Here is an 11,976-nt window from a genome sequence, read left to right on the forward strand (position 1 = left end):
GTTTCCAACGAAAGAACAGAAAAGCAAAGCACTACTTTGTAAACTGAATCACGTGTGTGTCGCTCGCTCAATTTGGAATACAGGAAAACTGAAAAGTGTTATCTCGCACTGTAACGCACAGAAACAAGTTTCCATCGAAAGAACAGAAACGCAAAGAACAACTTTGTAAACTAATTCACATAGGTGTCGCCCGTTCAATTATTATAACAGGAAAACTGAAAAGTGTAATCTCGCACTGTATGGCACAGAAATAAGTTTCCATCGAAATAACAGAAACGCAAAGCCCAACTTTGTAAACTAATTCACATATGTGTCGCCCGTTCAATTATTATAACAGGAAAACTGAAAAGTGATATATCGCACTGAACTGCACAGGAACAAGTTTCCAACGAAAGAACAGAAAAGTAAAGCACTACTTTGTAAACTGAATCACGTGTGTGTCCCTCGCTCAATTTTGAATACAGGAAAACTGAAAAGTGTTATCTCGCACTGTACGGCACAGAAACAAGTTTCCATCGAAAGAACAGAAACGCAAAGCACAACTTTGTAAACAAATTCACATACGTGTCGCCCGTTCAATTATTATAACAGGAAAACTGAAAAGTGATATATCTCACTGAACTGCACAGGAACAAGTTTCCAACGAAAGAACAGAAAAGCAAAGCACTACTTTGTAAACTGAATCACGTGTGTGTCGCTCGCTCAATTAGGAATACAGGAAAACTGAAAAGTGTTATCTCGCACTGGACGGCACAGAAACAAGTTTCCATCGAAAGAACAAAAACGCAAAGCACAACTTTGTAAACTAATTCACATACGTGTCGCCCGTTCAATTATTATAACAGGAAAACTGAAAAGTGATATATCGCACTGAAATGCAAAGGAACAAGTTTCCAACGAAAGAACAGAAAAGCAAAGCACTACTTTGTAAACTGAAACACGTGTGTATCGCTCGCTCAATTAGGAATACAGGAAAACTGAAAAGTGTTATCTCGCACTGTACGGCACAGAAACATGTTTCCATCGAAAGAACAGAAACGCAAAGCACAACTTTGTATACTAATTCACATACGTGTCGTCCGTTCAATTATTATAACAGGAAATCTGAAAAGTGATATATCGCACTGATCTGCACAGGAACAAGTGTCCAACGAAAAAACAGAAAAGCAAAGCACTACTTTGTAAACTGAATCACGTCTGTGTCACTCGCTCAATTAGGAATACAGGAAAACTGAAATGTGTTATCTCGCACTGTACGACACAGAAACAAGTTTCCATCGAAAGAACAGAAACGCAAAGCACAACTTTGTAAACTAATTCACATACGTGTCGCCCGTTCAATTATTATAACAGGAAAACTGAAAAGTGATATATCGCACTGAAATGCAAAGGAACAAGTTTCCAACGAAAGAACAGAAAAGCAAAGCACTACTTTGTAAACTGAATCACGTGTGTGTCGCTCGCTCAATTTGGAATTCAGGAAAACTGAAAAGTGTTATCTCGCACTGTAACGCATAGAAACAAGTTTCCATCGAAAGAACAGAAACGCAAAGCACAACTTTGTAAACTAATTCACATATGTGTCGCCCGTTCAATTATTATAACAGGAAAACTGAAAAGTGTAATCTCGCACTGAAATGCACAGGAACAAGTTTCCAATGAAAGAACAGAAAAGCAAAGCACTACTTTGTAAACTGAATCCCGTGTGTGTCGCTCGCTCAATTAGGAATACAGGAAAACTGAAAAGTGTTATCTCGCACTGGACGGCACAGAAACAAGTTTCCATCGAAAGAACAGAAACGCAAAGCACAACTTTGTAAACTAATTCACATACGAGTCGCCCGTTCAATTATTATAACAGAAAAACTGGAAAGTGATATATGGCACTGAACTGCACAAGAATAAGTTTCCAAAGGAAGAACAGAAAAGCAAAGCACTACTTTGTAAACTGAATCACGTGTGTGTCGCTCGCTCAATTAGGAATACAAGAAAACTGAAAATTGTTAACTCGCACTGTACGGCACAGAAAGAAGTTTCCATCGAAAGAAGAGAAACGCAAAGCACAACTTTGTAAACTAATTCACATATGTGTCGCCCCTTCAATTATTATAACAGGAACACTGAAAAGTGATATATCGCACTGAACTGCACAGGAACAAGTTTCCAACGAAAGAACAGAAAAGCAAAGCACTACTTTGTAAACTGAATAACGTGTGTTTCCCTCGCTCAATTTTGAATACAGGAAAACTGAAAAGTGTTATCTCGCACTGTACGGCACAGAAACATGTTTCCATCGAAAGAACAGAAACGCAAAGCACAACTTTGTATACTAATTCACATACGTGTCGTCCGTTCAATTATTATAACAGGAAATCTGAAAAGTGATATATCGCACTGATCTGCACAGGAACAAGTGTCCAACGAAAAAACAGAAAAGCAAAGCACTACTTTGTAAACTGAATCACGTCTGTGTCACTCGCTCAATTAGGAATACAGGAAAACTGAAATGTGTTATCTCGCACTGTACGACACAGAAACAAGTTTCCATCGAAAGAACAGAAACGCAAAGCACAACTTTGTAAACTAATTCACATACGTGTCGCCCGTTCAATTATTATAACAGGAAAACTGAAAAGTGATATATCGCACTGAAATGCAAAGGAACAAGTTTCCAACGAAAGAACAGAAAAGCAAAGCACTACTTTGTAAACTGAATCACGTGTGTGTCGCTCGCTCAATTTGGAATTCAGGAAAACTGAAAAGTGTTATCTCGCACTGTAACGCATAGAAACAAGTTTCCATCGAAAGAACAGAAACGCAAAGCACAACTTTGTAAACTAATTCACATATGTGTCGCCCGTTCAATTATTATAACAGGAAAACTGAAAAGTGTAATCTCGCACTGAAATGCACAGGAACAAGTTTCCAATGAAAGAACAGAAAAGCAAAGCACTACTTTGTAAACTGAATCCCGTGTGTGTCGCTCGCTCAATTAGGAATACAGGAAAACTGAAAAGTGTTATCTCGCACTGGACGGCACAGAAACAAGTTTCCATCGAAAGAACAGAAACGCAAAGCACAACTTTGTAAACTAATTCACATACGAGTCGCCCGTTCAATTATTATAACAGAAAAACTGGAAAGTGATATATGGCACTGAACTGCACAAGAATAAGTTTCCAAAGGAAGAACAGAAAAGCAAAGCACTACTTTGTAAACTGAATCACGTGTGTGTCGCTCGCTCAATTAGGAATACAAGAAAACTGAAAATTGTTAACTCGCACTGTACGGCACAGAAAGAAGTTTCCATCGAAAGAAGAGAAACGCAAAGCACAACTTTGTAAACTAATTCACATATGTGTCGCCCCTTCAATTATTATAACAGGAACACTGAAAAGTGATATATCGCACTGAACTGCACAGGAACAAGTTTCCAACGAAAGAACAGAAAAGCAAAGCACTACTTTGTAAACTGAATAACGTGTGTTTCCCTCGCTCAATTTTGAATACAGGAAAACTGAAAAGTGTTATCTCGCACTGTACGGCACAGAAACAAGTTTCCATCGAAAGAACAGAAACGCAAAGCACAACTTTGTAAACTAATTCACATATGTGTCGCCCCTTCAATTATTATAACAGGAACACTGAAAAGTGATATATCGCACTGAACTGCACAGGAACAAGTTTCCAACGAAAGAACAGAAAAGCAAAGCACTACTTTGTAAACTGAATAACGTGTGTTTCCCTCGCTCAATTTTGAATACAGGAAAACTGAAAAGTGTTATCTCGCACTGTACGGCACAGAAACAAGTTTCCATCGAAAGAACAGAAACGCAAAGCACAACTTTGTAAACTAATTCACATACGTGTCGCCCGTTCAATTATTATAACAGGAAACCTGAAAAGTGTAATATCGCACTGTATCGCACAGAAACAAGTTTCCATCGAAAGAACAGAAACGCAAAGCACAACTTTGTAAGCTAATTCACATACATGTCGCCCGTTCAATTATTATAACAGGAAAACTGAAAAGTATAATCTCGCACTGTATGGCACAGAAATAAGTTTCCATCGAAATAACAGAAACGCAAAGCACAACTTTGTAAACTAATTCACATACGTGTCGCCCGTTCAATTATTATAACAGGAAAACTGAAAAGTGATATATCTCACTGAACTGCACAGGAACAAGTTTCCAACGAAAGAACAGAAAAGCAAAGCACTACTTGGTAAACTGAATCACGTGTGTGTCGCTCGCTCAATTAGGAATACAGGAAAACTGAAAAGTGTTATCTCGCACTGGACGGCACAGAAACAAGTTTCCATCGAAAGAACAGAAACGCAAAGCACAACTTTGTAAACTAATTCACATACGTGTCGCCCGTTCAATTATTATAACAGGAAAACTGAAAAGTGATATATCGCACTGAAATGCAAAGGAACAAGTTTCCAACGAAAGAACAGAAAAGCAAAGCACTACTTTGTAAACTGAATCACGTGTGTGTCGCTCGCTCAATTTGGAATTCAGGAAAACTGAAAAGTGTTATCTCGCACTGTAACGCATAGAAACAAGTTTCCATCGAAAGAACAGAAACGCAAAGCACAACTTTGTAAACTAATTCACATATGTGTCGCCCGTTCAATTATTATAACAGGAAAACTGAAAAGTGTAATCTCGCACTGAAATGCACAGGAACAAGTTTCCAATGAAAGAACAGAAAAGCAAAGCACTACTTTGTAAACTGAATCCCGTGTGTGTCGCTCGCTCAATTAGGAATACAGGAAAACTGAAAAGTGTTATCTCGCACTGGACGGCACAGAAACAAGTTTCCATCGAAAGAACAGAAACGCAAAGCACAACTTTGTAAACTAATTCACATACGAGTCGCCCGTTCAATTATTATAACAGAAAAACTGGAAAGTGATATATGGCACTGAACTGCACAAGAATAAGTTTCCAAAGGAAGAACAGAAAAGCAAAGCACTACTTTGTAAACTGAATCACGTGTGTGTCGCTCGCTCAATTAGGAATACAAGAAAACTGAAAATTGTTAACTCGCACTGTACGGCACAGAAAGAAGTTTCCATCGAAAGAAGAGAAACGCAAAGCACAACTTTGTAAACTAATTCACATATGTGTCGCCCCTTCAATTATTATAACAGGAACACTGAAAAGTGATATATCGCACTGAACTGCACAGGAACAAGTTTCCAACGAAAGAACAGAAAAGCAAAGCACTACTTTGTAAACTGAATAACGTGTGTTTCCCTCGCTCAATTTTGAATACAGGAAAACTGAAAAGTGTTATCTCGCACTGTACGGCACAGAAACAAGTTTCCATCGAAAGAACAGAAACGCAAAGCACAACTTTGTAAACTAATTCACATATGTGTCGCCCCTTCAATTATTATAACAGGAACACTGAAAAGTGATATATCGCACTGAACTGCACAGGAACAAGTTTCCAACGAAAGAACAGAAAAGCAAAGCACTACTTTGTAAACTGAATAACGTGTGTTTCCCTCGCTCAATTTTGAATACAGGAAAACTGAAAAGTGTTATCTCGCACTGTACGGCACAGAAACAAGTTTCCATCGAAAGAACAGAAACGCAAAGCACAACTTTGTAAACTAATTCACATACGTGTCGCCCGTTCAATTATTATAACAGGAAACCTGAAAAGTGTAATATCGCACTGTATCGCACAGAAACAAGTTTCCATCGAAAGAACAGAAACGCAAAGCACAACTTTGTAAGCTAATTCACATACATGTCGCCCGTTCAATTATTATAACAGGAAAACTGAAAAGTATAATCTCGCACTGTATGGCACAGAAATAAGTTTCCATCGAAATAACAGAAACGCAAAGCCCAACTTTGTAAACTAATTCACATACGTGTCGCCCGTTCAATTATTATAACAGGAAAACTGAAAAGTGATATATCTCACTGAACTGCACAGGAACAAGTTTCCAACGAAAGAACAGAAAAGCAAAGCACTACTTGGTAAACTGAATCACGTGTGTGTCGCTCGCTCAATTAGGAATACAGGAAAACTGAAAAGTGTTATCTCGCACTGGACGGCACAGAAACAAGTTTCCATCGAAAGAACAGAAACGCAAAGCACAACTTTGTAAACTAATTCACATACGTGTCGCCCGTTCAATTATTATAACAGGAAAACTGAAAAGTGATATATCGCACTGAACTGCACAGAACAAGTTTCCAATGAAAGAACAGAAAAGCAAAGCACTACTTTGTAAACTGAATCACATGTGTATCGCTCGCTCAATTAGGAATACAGGAAAACTGAAAAGTGTTATATCGCACTGAAATGCAAAGGAACAAGTTTCCAACGAAAGAACAGAAAAGCAAAGCACTACTTTGTAAACTGAATCACGTGTTTGTCGCTCGCTCAATTTGGAATACAGGAAAACTGAAAAGTGTTATCTCGCACTGTAACGCACAGAAACAAGTTTCCATCGAAAGAACAGAAACGCAAAGAACAACTTTGTAAACTAATTCACATAGGTGTCGCCCGTTCAATTATTATAACAGGAAAACTGAAAAGTGTAATCTCGCACTGTATGGCACAGAAATAAGTTTCCATCGAAATAACAGAAACGCAAAGCCCAACTTTGTAAACTAATTCACATATGTGTCGCCCGTTCAATTATTATAACAGGAAAACTGAAAAGTGATATATCGCACTGAACTGCACAGGAACAAGTTTCCAACGAAAGAACAGAAAAGTAAAGCACTACTTTGTAAACTGAATCACGTGTGTGTCCCTCGCTCAATTTTGAATACAGGAAAACTGAAAAGTGTTATCTCGCACTGTACGGCACAGAAACAAGTTTCCATCGAAAGAACAGAAACGCAAAGCACAACTTTGTAAACAAATTCACATACGTGTCGCCCGTTCAATTATTATAACAGGAAAACTGAAAAGTGATATATCTCACTGAACTGCACAGGAACAAGTTTCCAACGAAAGAACAGAAAAGCAAAGCACTACTTTGTAAACTGAATCACGTGTGTGTCGCTCGCTCAATTAGGAATACAGGAAAACTGAAAAGTGTTATCTCGCACTGGACGGCACAGAAACAAGTTTCCATCGAAAGAACAAAAACGCAAAGCACAACTTTGTAAACTAATTCACATACGTGTCGCCCGTTCAATTATTATAACAGGAAAACTGAAAAGTGATATATCGCACTGAAATGCAAAGGAACAAGTTTCCAACGAAAGAACAGAAAAGCAAAGCACTACTTTGTAAACTGAAACACGTGTGTATCGCTCGCTCAATTAGGAATACAGGAAAACTGAAAAGTGTTATCTCGCACTGTACGGCACAGAAACATGTTTCCATCGAAAGAACAGAAACGCAAAGCACAACTTTGTATACTAATTCACATACGTGTCGTCCGTTCAATTATTATAACAGGAAATCTGAAAAGTGATATATCGCACTGATCTGCACAGGAACAAGTGTCCAACGAAAAAACAGAAAAGCAAAGCACTACTTTGTAAACTGAATCACGTCTGTGTCACTCGCTCAATTAGGAATACAGGAAAACTGAAATGTGTTATCTCGCACTGTACGACACAGAAACAAGTTTCCATCGAAAGAACAGAAACGCAAAGCACAACTTTGTAAACTAATTCACATACGTGTCGCCCGTTCAATTATTATAACAGGAAAACTGAAAAGTGATATATCGCACTGAAATGCAAAGGAACAAGTTTCCAACGAAAGAACAGAAAAGCAAAGCACTACTTTGTAAACTGAATCACGTGTGTGTCGCTCGCTCAATTTGGAATTCAGGAAAACTGAAAAGTGTTATCTCGCACTGTAACGCATAGAAACAAGTTTCCATCGAAAGAACAGAAACGCAAAGCACAACTTTGTAAACTAATTCACATATGTGTCGCCCGTTCAATTATTATAACAGGAAAACTGAAAAGTGTAATCTCGCACTGAAATGCACAGGAACAAGTTTCCAATGAAAGAACAGAAAAGCAAAGCACTACTTTGTAAACTGAATCCCGTGTGTGTCGCTCGCTCAATTAGGAATACAGGAAAACTGAAAAGTGTTATCTCGCACTGGACGGCACAGAAACAAGTTTCCATCGAAAGAACAGAAACGCAAAGCACAACTTTGTAAACTAATTCACATACGAGTCGCCCGTTCAATTATTATAACAGAAAAACTGGAAAGTGATATATGGCACTGAACTGCACAAGAATAAGTTTCCAAAGGAAGAACAGAAAAGCAAAGCACTACTTTGTAAACTGAATCACGTGTGTGTCGCTCGCTCAATTAGGAATACAAGAAAACTGAAAATTGTTAACTCGCACTGTACGGCACAGAAAGAAGTTTCCATCGAAAGAAGAGAAACGCAAAGCACAACTTTGTAAACTAATTCACATATGTGTCGCCCCTTCAATTATTATAACAGGAACACTGAAAAGTGATATATCGCACTGAACTGCACAGGAACAAGTTTCCAACGAAAGAACAGAAAAGCAAAGCACTACTTTGTAAACTGAATAACGTGTGTTTCCCTCGCTCAATTTTGAATACAGGAAAACTGAAAAGTGTTATCTCGCACTGTACGGCACAGAAACATGTTTCCATCGAAAGAACAGAAACGCAAAGCACAACTTTGTATACTAATTCACATACGTGTCGTCCGTTCAATTATTATAACAGGAAATCTGAAAAGTGATATATCGCACTGATCTGCACAGGAACAAGTGTCCAACGAAAAAACAGAAAAGCAAAGCACTACTTTGTAAACTGAATCACGTCTGTGTCACTCGCTCAATTAGGAATACAGGAAAACTGAAATGTGTTATCTCGCACTGTACGACACAGAAACAAGTTTCCATCGAAAGAACAGAAACGCAAAGCACAACTTTGTAAACTAATTCACATACGTGTCGCCCGTTCAATTATTATAACAGGAAAACTGAAAAGTGATATATCGCACTGAAATGCAAAGGAACAAGTTTCCAACGAAAGAACAGAAAAGCAAAGCACTACTTTGTAAACTGAATCACGTGTGTGTCGCTCGCTCAATTTGGAATTCAGGAAAACTGAAAAGTGTTATCTCGCACTGTAACGCATAGAAACAAGTTTCCATCGAAAGAACAGAAACGCAAAGCACAACTTTGTAAACTAATTCACATATGTGTCGCCCGTTCAATTATTATAACAGGAAAACTGAAAAGTGTAATCTCGCACTGAAATGCACAGGAACAAGTTTCCAATGAAAGAACAGAAAAGCAAAGCACTACTTTGTAAACTGAATCCCGTGTGTGTCGCTCGCTCAATTAGGAATACAGGAAAACTGAAAAGTGTTATCTCGCACTGGACGGCACAGAAACAAGTTTCCATCGAAAGAACAGAAACGCAAAGCACAACTTTGTAAACTAATTCACATACGAGTCGCCCGTTCAATTATTATAACAGAAAAACTGGAAAGTGATATATGGCACTGAACTGCACAAGAATAAGTTTCCAAAGGAAGAACAGAAAAGCAAAGCACTACTTTGTAAACTGAATCACGTGTGTGTCGCTCGCTCAATTAGGAATACAAGAAAACTGAAAATTGTTAACTCGCACTGTACGGCACAGAAAGAAGTTTCCATCGAAAGAAGAGAAACGCAAAGCACAACTTTGTAAACTAATTCACATATGTGTCGCCCCTTCAATTATTATAACAGGAACACTGAAAAGTGATATATCGCACTGAACTGCACAGGAACAAGTTTCCAACGAAAGAACAGAAAAGCAAAGCACTACTTTGTAAACTGAATCACGTGTGTTTCCCTCGCTCAATTTTGAATACAGGAAAACTGAAAAGTGTTATCTCGCACTGTACGGCACAGAAACAAGTTTCCATCGAAAGAACAGAAACGCAAAGCACAACTTTGTAAACTAATTCACATATGTGTCGCCCCTTCAATTATTATAACAGGAACACTGAAAAGTGATATATCGCACTGAACTGCACAGGAACAAGTTTCCAACGAAAGAACAGAAAAGCAAAGCACTACTTTGTAAACTGAATAACGTGTGTTTCCCTCGCTCAATTTTGAATACAGGAAAACTGAAAAGTGTTATCTCGCACTGTACGGCACAGAAACAAGTTTCCATCGAAAGAACAGAAACGCAAAGCACAACTTTGTAAACTAATTCACATACGTGTCGCCCGTTCAATTATTATAACAGGAAACCTGAAAAGTGTAATATCGCACTGTATCGCACAGAAACAAGTTTCCATCGAAAGAACAGAAACGCAAAGCACAACTTTGTAAGCTAATTCACATACATGTCGCCCGTTCAATTATTATAACAGGAAAACTGAAAAGTATAATCTCGCACTGTATGGCACAGAAATAAGTTTCCATCGAAATAACAGAAACGCAAAGCACAACTTTGTAAACTAATTCACATACGTGTCGCCCGTTCAATTATTATAACAGGAAAACTGAAAAGTGATATATCTCACTGAACTGCACAGGAACAAGTTTCCAACGAAAGAACAGAAAAGCAAAGCACTACTTGGTAAACTGAATCACGTGTGTGTCGCTCGCTCAATTAGGAATACAGGAAAACTGAAAAGTGTTATCTCGCACTGGACGGCACAGAAACAAGTTTCCATCGAAAGAACAGAAACGCAAAGCACAACTTTGTAAACTAATTCACATACGTGTCGCCCGTTCAATTATTATAACAGGAAAACTGAAAAGTGATATATCGCACTGAAATGCAAAGGAACAAGTTTCCAACGAAAGAACAGAAAAGCAAAGCACTACTTTGTAAACTGAATCACGTGTGTGTCGCTCGCTCAATTTGGAATTCAGGAAAACTGAAAAGTGTTATCTCGCACTGTAACGCATAGAAACAAGTTTCCATCGAAAGAACAGAAACGCAAAGCACAACTTTGTAAACTAATTCACATATGTGTCGCCCGTTCAATTATTATAACAGGAAAACTGAAAAGTGTAATCTCGCACTGAAATGCACAGGAACAAGTTTCCAATGAAAGAACAGAAAAGCAAAGCACTACTTTGTAAACTGAATCCCGTGTGTGTCGCTCGCTCAATTAGGAATACAGGAAAACTGAAAAGTGTTATCTCGCACTGGACGGCACAGAAACAAGTTTCCATCGAAAGAACAGAAACGCAAAGCACAACTTTGTAAACTAATTCACATACGAGTCGCCCGTTCAATTATTATAACAGAAAAACTGGAAAGTGATATATGGCACTGAACTGCACAAGAATAAGTTTCCAAAGGAAGAACAGAAAAGCAAAGCACTACTTTGTAAACTGAATCACGTGTGTGTCGCTCGCTCAATTAGGAATACAAGAAAACTGAAAATTGTTAACTCGCACTGTACGGCACAGAAAGAAGTTTCCATCGAAAGAAGAGAAACGCAAAGCACAACTTTGTAAACTAATTCACATATGTGTCGCCCCTTCAATTATTATAACAGGAACACTGAAAAGTGATATATCGCACTGAACTGCACAGGAACAAGTTTCCAACGAAAGAACAGAAAAGCAAAGCACTACTTTGTAAACTGAATAACGTGTGTTTCCCTCGCTCAATTTTGAATACAGGAAAACTGAAAAGTGTTATCTCGCACTGTACGGCACAGAAACAAGTTTCCATCGAAAGAACAGAAACGCAAAGCACAACTTTGTAAACTAATTCACATATGTGTCGCCCCTTCAATTATTATAACAGGAACACTGAAAAGTGATATATCGCACTGAACTGCACAGGAACAAGTTTCCAACGAAAGAACAGAAAAGCAAAGCACTACTTTGTAAACTGAATAACGTGTGTTTCCCTCGCTCAATTTTGAATACAGGAAAACTGAAAAGTGTTATCTCGCACTGTACGGCACAGAAACAAGTTTCCATCGAAAGAACAGAAACGCAAAGCACAACTTTG

This window comes from Meriones unguiculatus, chromosome X, assembly GCF_030254825.1.
Source record: "Meriones unguiculatus strain TT.TT164.6M chromosome X, Bangor_MerUng_6.1, whole genome shotgun sequence".
NCBI classification, from domain to species: domain Eukaryota; kingdom Metazoa; phylum Chordata; class Mammalia; order Rodentia; family Muridae; genus Meriones; species Meriones unguiculatus.